General features: G+C 36.5%; 1 long non-coding RNA gene across 1 annotated transcript in view; it reads right to left on the bottom strand.

Annotated features, from left to right (window-relative positions):
- Positions 1 to 371: 371 nt before the first annotated feature.
- LOC135220097 (uncharacterized) overlaps positions 372 to 8,638 on the bottom strand; it is a 252,935-nt gene continuing 244,668 nt past the window's right edge. The window contains exon 5 of the long non-coding RNA XR_010315567.1: positions 372 to 1,391. This is a non-coding gene — a long non-coding RNA (uncharacterized LOC135220097). The remainder of the gene's footprint in view (positions 1,392 to 8,638) is intronic.

The following is an 8,638-nucleotide window of genomic DNA, read 5'->3' as shown; positions in this document are numbered from 1 at the left end:
TGATAAAATTTTGTCTTTAAAATGGTACGAGTTATTGAGAGTAAAATTATTTTTTGTTAGTGGTTCAAGTAAGGGTACCAAAAATTTAGCTAATTTATAATTAGGCGTATTGTAAGGTGCCAGAATGGGCCTCACAGGAGTATTGGGCTTATGTATTTTGGGTAGCCCATATAGAATTCCATATGATGATCCCGTCACAAACAAATCTTGATATGTGTTTTCATCAATGATTTTCTCAGCTTTTAGTGTTCGTAAAAACCTGTTTACTTTGTCTTCATTTTTAATAATATGATAAAAGTCAGGTACTCCAATTTCAGTGAATTTAGTTTTATCACTTAAAATATTATGCATTTTATTTGTATAGTCAGTTTTTTCCAATATGATTGTCCCTTTTCCTTTGTCTGGTCTGGTGATTATGAGGTTTTCTTTAATTGCCAATTGTTTAAGTGTTTCATGATCTTCCTTTCTGAAAAAAGGAGTTCGCCGTGTTTTCAATTTTCTAAAGGCACCCTGAGATAGTTCGAAGAGTTGTTTCTGAAGGTCACTTTTATTTACTTTGAAAGGTAATACTAATAATCTGTGAAAGATAGACTCTATTGGAAGAAAGAATTTGGTATAATTTGGTCTATAGTTAGGTAGGCAGAACTCCAACCCCAAAGATAGCAAGAACTCCTCACGTTTTGACAGTACATGTTTTGAGAAGTTGAAAACAGTTACTCTCTCTTTAGCAAATCTTGGAATTATAATAACCAAACCTCTCAGTTTTCTAAAGTGTCTCTCCTGTACTACAGAAATAAAATCGTCAAGTTTTATTAAAAGTTTCTTAAAAATTACACCATTAATGAAAGAAAGAGAATTAAACACCTCTGGCTTCAACCCTGTAACAAGGTCGTTCTGTTTCTCGATGGTTTTCTGTTTTTTGCTGATTTCCATATTCAACAAACAATTTGTGGCATCTTTATAAAAATGTAAATTTGTAAAGTTTGAATTTAACAAAATTTGGAACAATATTATTACATTGGCAGTATTGAAGAAAATCAAGGTCCAGCTTCGCTTTTTCCAGTTTTTTATAAGTTTTCTCCAGGGTTCGACATTTTGCCAGCGATTCCACTCCATAACGACGACCTACGAGTTGATGGGAGTGAGGGAATCCCCTCGATCTGACTTGTTTTAGGAAAAGGAAGATGTAAAAGAAACTGCGAAGATCCATTTGTGAAGAGGCAGGTCGGCAGCAACAGCCCCAGTTAGAAGTCCAGAATACACAACCAAAGGGCAGGCAGGTGACGACTCAGGAATGCATCAAATCAGGCGTTGACTGAAGGAAACAGGCCAATCTACATAGTTCTTTATTCCAACGTTTCGTAATGACATTTATTACATCTTCTGGGAATCTGTCAATTTATTAAAATAATAACATTATAAAATTAAGATAATAAAATTATAAAACAATCTTAAATTTACTAAAAATTAAAAAATTATATTAGTGTGATATTTGCCTCATCGCTGAATCAACATTCATATTCTTTATATCACGAATGTTTTCCTAAATCCAGTAAACTAATTAATTAATTTTTAGAACCCTATCACCTCAAAGCCCCAATGAGGGAGAAATATAATCTTAAGGATAAAGAACGCTATTAATCCTCTTAGATGTTATTACAGAGATATTGACAACAGTCTTTCATAATCACAGAAAATGTTTTTACCCCTGAAGATATATGTACGTTTGTATATTTTTTTACTTGAAAATAACAATGAGTGTAACTTTTATTATGAATTTAAGGAAAGTTAAAAGGAAATTATATATATATATATATATATATATATATATATAATATATATATATATATATATATATATATATATATATACATGTGAGAAAATCAACCAGCCAATTGTTCCTTCCAAGTGTCGACTACCATAACACTGGGATATGAGTGACATCCCAAAGGAATGCCAACTCACATACACCACATAGTGACACTCACATAAAAAAACAGAGTACCCGCGAAGTCAATGCCACCTAGGAGTAAAATCTTAATCCTATGATGTTATAAAGGGCATTTCATGAGCAGGTCAGCCTCAGAGATGCTGAAAACACTAGCCGGGAGATTTGCAGTCCTCTTACTCCCTTAGAGCTGGCCCTTCTTCTCCCCACATGGCTGGTCTAGAAGCCTGAGTAACTTTTGTGATGAACTCTTTTCACTATTATTCTCCACCGATGGCACCCTAAGACGAGGAAGACCTCATCTCCTGAAGAAGGTAATGTACCCGAATTATGGTTCTCAAAATCAGCCATGCCCCTATTACATCCTCTCACTATTTTATTTTCTTTTCTAGTGTGATTCACATCAGTAAGACCTGTGTTTATAAGTGAATTGTGTGCAACATTCTTCACGTGAGTGTATGAGTCAAGTGTTGCAGGACCAAGTTGCTTTGGCACTTTTAAGTGCACTCCCTTGATTCCTCCTTATTAACATTATCGACTCATTAAGTAGCCATATGTATCTCATTACGTTCCCCTTTGAAGCGGGCCCCCTTTGTGTTCCTTACTGGATTTTCCATTTATTTCATATTTGGTTATTCGAAGGGAACACTGCTCACCGGTCCCTAGTATTTCTCCAAGCTTCTGATTTATGTCTTTATGTTAATATAATTAATTAAGTGAACCCTATGTGTTTGCCTAATAACTCCCTCTTTTGAAGAAGCCCTTAAGCTGACCCTTACAAATACACTGGGCTCCCTCCTGAGACATCACTATCCCTTACAGAAGTATTGGATACACTACAAAAGCACTTTCACAGTCTAATAAATGAAGCTTGACAACACAGGGAATTGTTGTTCTGCAAACAAACCGTGGGAGTTTTGTTTGCAGACAACTATGCATGCCTCAAGGATCTCCCTGATGAAGTGGACTTATGCACTGGCCACCACGCTTCCGGCGCTGAACGGTAATAGCGAATGGTAATTTTGATGGGCGCAAGGGACGAAGAGTTTATACAATGCCTTATCCCCCTCATCCACCCCCCAAGTTTGTGACACTGCTGCTCCTATGAATCTACATGTGTGACTGCATCAGTCATTGCATTCTCCTCTAGCCAGGCCAGTGCAGTATCTTCATAGAAGTGGAACCAGCATCTACACAAAATTACTTCTTATCACACTCCTGACCAACACTCTCACCCGTCTTCTAACAGTGACTGTCAATACTGCTCTTGCAGGCACAACTCCAGACAATGCCCAGCCAAGAGTGCCACCTACAATAGCTGTGAATGCACAGGTCACTGGTCCTGCTCTCAGAAATTCCTGCTAAGGAAGCTTAGTGCAATACCTGCCAGGAAAAAGAAACATTTAGATGTGAAAATCTACCAAGATTAATCAGAACAGGGATGCAGTCTCACTTTCAAGCCCAAGTGGAAATCGCCCCTCACCACCTACTAGGGCAAACACAAGTTGCTATCTCATGAGTGCCAACTCTGATTATAAGTCCTCCACACCAGGCACTGTCTCCCTGTCATTTTGTGATATGTCATCACATCTCCAGTTAATCTCAGATACAGCAGCAGACATCACTGATTGGCATGGCACACTTGGATGCACTTCGCATACCCAAGACAAGACTTTTACCTCCATCCACAATGGACATCATGACAGCAGATGGATCCCTCATCACATCAACTGTAGGATGCTTCCAGGTAACGCTTCGCCTCAGCAACAAGTCATGCTTAGCAACCATACACATTCACAAGGATATCCAGACTGCCCTCCCCTCCCGTGGACATTGCCAAGCCCTCGCCATAGTGTCACCAGACTTCCCATATACCATTTGCACAGCACATACGTTACGTACAGCCTACATGCACCCATCTACATTTAATATATTATTGTTTCACATAAGAATTACGCTTATTATTTATCCTACATTAATGTTTATGTTTACTTTATTATTTAGCCTGTATCACTGCTTAAACCAATATACTGTATGTACTTATCGTAAAACCACTAGCTGTATTATGCATTGTGGCAACATTACAATTATATGTTACAACACCACTATTATTTCCCGCCATGTACGATGCAGGGCCAGTTCCTGTTGAGTGGTAACTGAAGATGACAAATGTGAGACTTTCTTCCACTTTCATGCTGGTGTAATTCTGCTAATATACAGTAGTATAAAGAATCTCCAGATTTGATTCATCACCCTTCGTTCCTACCTTCATGGACATAACAAGAAGGAAAGCCTGCTCGCTCACGCTCCCATAGAAAATGGAGTGCCAGTTAAGTCAACGCCATCGTAATCCTACAACTTTATAAAATGCATCATATGGGCAGGTCAGCCTCAGAAACACTGGAGACACTAGCCGGTACACCTGCAGTCCTCTTACTCCATTGGTGTTGGCCCTTGTTCTTCCCACGTGGCTGATCTAGAAGCCTGAGTAACTTTTCTGGTGAACCATTTTCACTATTCCCCTCCTTCGCTGGTGCCGTAAGATGAGGAAGACCCCATCTCCTGAAGAAGGTAATTTGAAATTAAGGGTCTTGAAATCAGTCACGTTCCTGTTATTTTCTCTCAATATTTTATTTTCTTTTCTAGTGTGACTTTCATCATTGAGACCTGTGTTCAAGTGAAGTGCTTTACATTTAAAGTGCACTCCCACGATTCTTCCTTATTTGCACTGACTCATTAAGTAACCACATGTATTCTTGATTGCGCAGTGTTGTAACTGCTGTATCTCATTACGGTGCCCTATGGAAAGGGTGGGGGATTGAGTAATAGTGTGGTTTAGGTGTTATTTTGTTGTTTTCTACGTTTGTGTTGCGTGTTGTAGGGCATCAGCTAGATGGGAGTGATATTTGCTGTTTCTAGCTGTCTGTTCAATGTAGGTTTGTGCAATAAAATACAAACCGATTCGGCTAAGATTAATCTATAGTGATTGCTATGTTCCGAGTAGATGATATCAGTATTCTCTACTAGTTCTAGTGTCGTAAGTTGCGGTAGTGTTGGTGGTTGGATCACAAATAATGGATCCATCCACCAACACTACATAGACCATCACAACCGCGAACCTTTGACACAATAACCAGCAGAGAATACAGATATCATCTACTCAGAACATAGAAGTCACTATAGATTAATCATAGCCGAATCTATTTGCATTTGATTGCGCAAACCTACATTGAACAGACAACTAGAAACAGAAAGATCACTCCCATCTGGCAGATGACCTACAACAACACAACGCAAACAGAAAACAACCAAAACATTATCATTCTTCGTATCCCGTAATCCGTATACCTGCTTTCCTAATTCTGTTTTGTTCGTTACCACCAGATCACGCAGTTTTTGTTTTCATTATGTATTTGAAATTAAATTATGTTCTATTATGAATTTTATTATATTGCAACCTGCATAAATATATATATATATATATATATATATATATATATATATATATATATATATATATATATATTGAAAAATTTTAGCATCTGTAGGTAGGTTTGAACTGAATATACCAAGTATCTATTTTGGAGAGGATAACTGATCTGTTATCAGTCGTTGTTAATAAGGAGGAGGTTTCCCATTATTGGCGACAGCATGGGACAACTTGGTGAACTAAGTTTGATCCTGCAGTTTTGAGCTTGATAACCAATAATCGTGATCATATGAAAATCAACTGATTTCTATTTCAAACTGAAAGGATAACTATCACAATAATTAATTTGCAGATGAATACAATAAACCCATAATTATTTTTGACTGAACGTTACATCTTTAGATGCCATACGTTTCGACTTTCTTATTTGGCAGTCATTCACGCAATGAATAACATGAAACGGATTTATAATTCACTTCTTTTTCCTGATGTTCGACATACAATCTTGTAAAACATTTTCAAAATCACTTTCCTACTATCTAGAACCAAATTACTTTTAGTACCTGCCTGACAAACGGTAATTCTTACCTCTGGTGTACTTGGAATATTTCCCCCGACATCTCAAATATTGCTAAAGAGATAATACTAATCTACTTTTCACGTTCATAATGATGGAGAAAGTCGATGCAAAACAGCAAAAAAGTAATAATACTGATGAAGTAAAACACTAACAGTAATCATGAAGTGTAAAAGTTTATGCTCTCCGAATATTTCATGTCAATCTCCGGGAGTTCAGATAAGCTCTTAAAAGCAATTTCAAACTGAATTTTCAAATATTTATTGGCGAATAGGGATCATTTTTAAACTCAAATGTATTGTGAACGAATGTTTTTTTCTAATTCGGATGAACCATCGTTATGTAAGATGAAATTCTGATGCGGATATTATATTTTATATATATTTGTGTGTATATATAATGATTGTATATATATATATACACACATATATATATATATATATAATATATATATATATATATATATATATATATATATATATATATACACCAGTATAAATGGCCCATTAAAACACACTGGTTTACTTCTAACGACTATATTTCGGTGGACTGCCTACCAACCTTATCAAGAAGGGAATGATAGAAGTTACATTGGCAAAATATATAGTGGGAGTTATGCCCTTAGGTGATGACTGGGGTCACCGCTAAGCCGACATTGGTTTTGTCAATTGTCTTAATCCACCTCATCATTGCCCTAAGAAAGATATTGCCTATATGGTCAGAGTCCCAGAGTCCACTGGAAAGGTTGATCCTATTATCTTGTTTTATCAGTGAAGATTGTACCATCTGACATTCGTATCAACAACTTTTTTTATATGAAATTCAGGATGAGTTCCAATCCATGGTGTGGTTTGTGTTATATAATTATGTGATGGAAAATTGCCCATCTATGTTGTCCATATCTGAGTGCTTATGTCGAGTTAATCTTTTCGAGATAGATTTTCCTGTGAATCCATATTATGAATATCAATCCCTACAGGGGATTTCATAAACTCCTACATCTTTAGGAACTGGTTTCGGCTGAACCTTAATTAAGGATCTCCCCAAGGTATTCGGATAAGTGAAGATGGGTTGGGGTGGCCTAGGGTTTATGTGATCACTCATAAATTATCCAAGTGAGGGATTATGATTTTGTTTGTTAATTTTTCCTTTTCTTTGTTTTCTGGGGGTTTGTGAAAAATGCTCTTTGCTTTATGTTTGGATTTTTCTATTATGTGCTTGGAGTATTCTAACAGGATAAGTTGATATCTGATTGTTTGTTAAGAAAATCTGGGGAGCAAATTCTCAGGGCTCTAAAAAAACAAGTTACTTGCTATGCTGAGATTCACTGAAATGTCATGATAGCTGTGATAATGTATGTATGAAAGTGAGAATGTCGTTTTCCTGAAGCCAGTGAATTTGTAGTTGTTATTAGTTCTGATGATTAACACATCTAAAAAGGGGAGTTGAGGAATTTGATTTTTATAGAAAGACATCAAAATCGCCCCATTCGTTTTTCCAGCATGCTAAGATGTCGTCTACATAACCAAGCCAAATCATATCTGCAGGTTTTATAGGGTTTATAATTTCTGTATCGAAATACTCCATATATAAGTTTGCTACACAGGACTGAGCGGACTCCCAATACTACAACCGAATTTTTGACACTAAAAGTCATCACCAAAGGAAAAGACGTTATTAGTCTTTTTACACTTTTATCACCTTTTTACAGATTCATCCTTTGTTATTAATTTTTATTCATTTTTTTTATTTACTCCTAACCGATGTGCATGCAAACCTCAAATATTTAGGTCAAGTGTTCTGATTTTATAGTTGATTACAGTGACAAAATTCCCTAGTCAAAATAAACAACTGGAATTATGTCAGTTTCTTAAAGAGACAAGGCCAATATTTTTTTGCAATTATTGAATACGATTATAGGAAAACCAACCCACAGACTGTAACTTGCCCAGACCAGAGCACGTAATGGAAAGGGAAGGCGAGGGGGGTAGACAAAGGACTTTTTACTTAAATCAAAGTTTATCTGAGACAAAGCCAAGCTTCACATACGTTTCATTTAAGTAAAAAGTGTTCATAGTTTAGGAAGTGATATTGCTAAAACTGACGATAATAAATAAATTACATTTTCAGACTCGAGTAAAAAAAAAAGATTATTTTAAAAATTTCCCATATTCATGCCGAGTATTTCCAAACGATATTTCTGTCTCTTAAAAATCAACTATTCATATCCAAACGTAGGACAGGACGAAAGAGAAGACATAATGGACCTGTCATACCAGAGGATGCCAAGTATGCATTTAGCCTCCCTGCTTATTTCCTTTCCTCAAGTTATTTTCTAATCGATGAAATTGTTTGAGTAATCGCGGATCTTTCGTGAATGTCCTTGATGCGTTAAGTCGTAAAATCACGGAAAATAGCCGGTGAAAGCAATCATTGCTCGCACTCGATTGGGTCCAATTTCTGGAAAATTCTGACTATTGGGTAAGCGACGTCCATCCGGCGTATAACCATTTAAACTGATAAACATTTCATGATACATAAAATTCTCCTTTGGTGACGTTTGATGGCAGAGGAGACTGACTGAACCAAAGCAGTGGCACTGTCTTGAGCAAGACGTGGTTATCATCAATATTATATATCTGTGTTGAAATCAATAAGTTCAGGAATGCTGAAAACGAAATGC

Source organism: Macrobrachium nipponense, chromosome 1 (genome assembly GCF_015104395.2).
Source record: "Macrobrachium nipponense isolate FS-2020 chromosome 1, ASM1510439v2, whole genome shotgun sequence".
Taxonomy (NCBI): Eukaryota; Metazoa; Arthropoda; class Malacostraca; order Decapoda; family Palaemonidae; genus Macrobrachium; species Macrobrachium nipponense.
The sequence above is the reverse complement of the archived record's forward strand: the minus strand, read 5'-3'. Positions and strand labels throughout refer to the sequence as shown.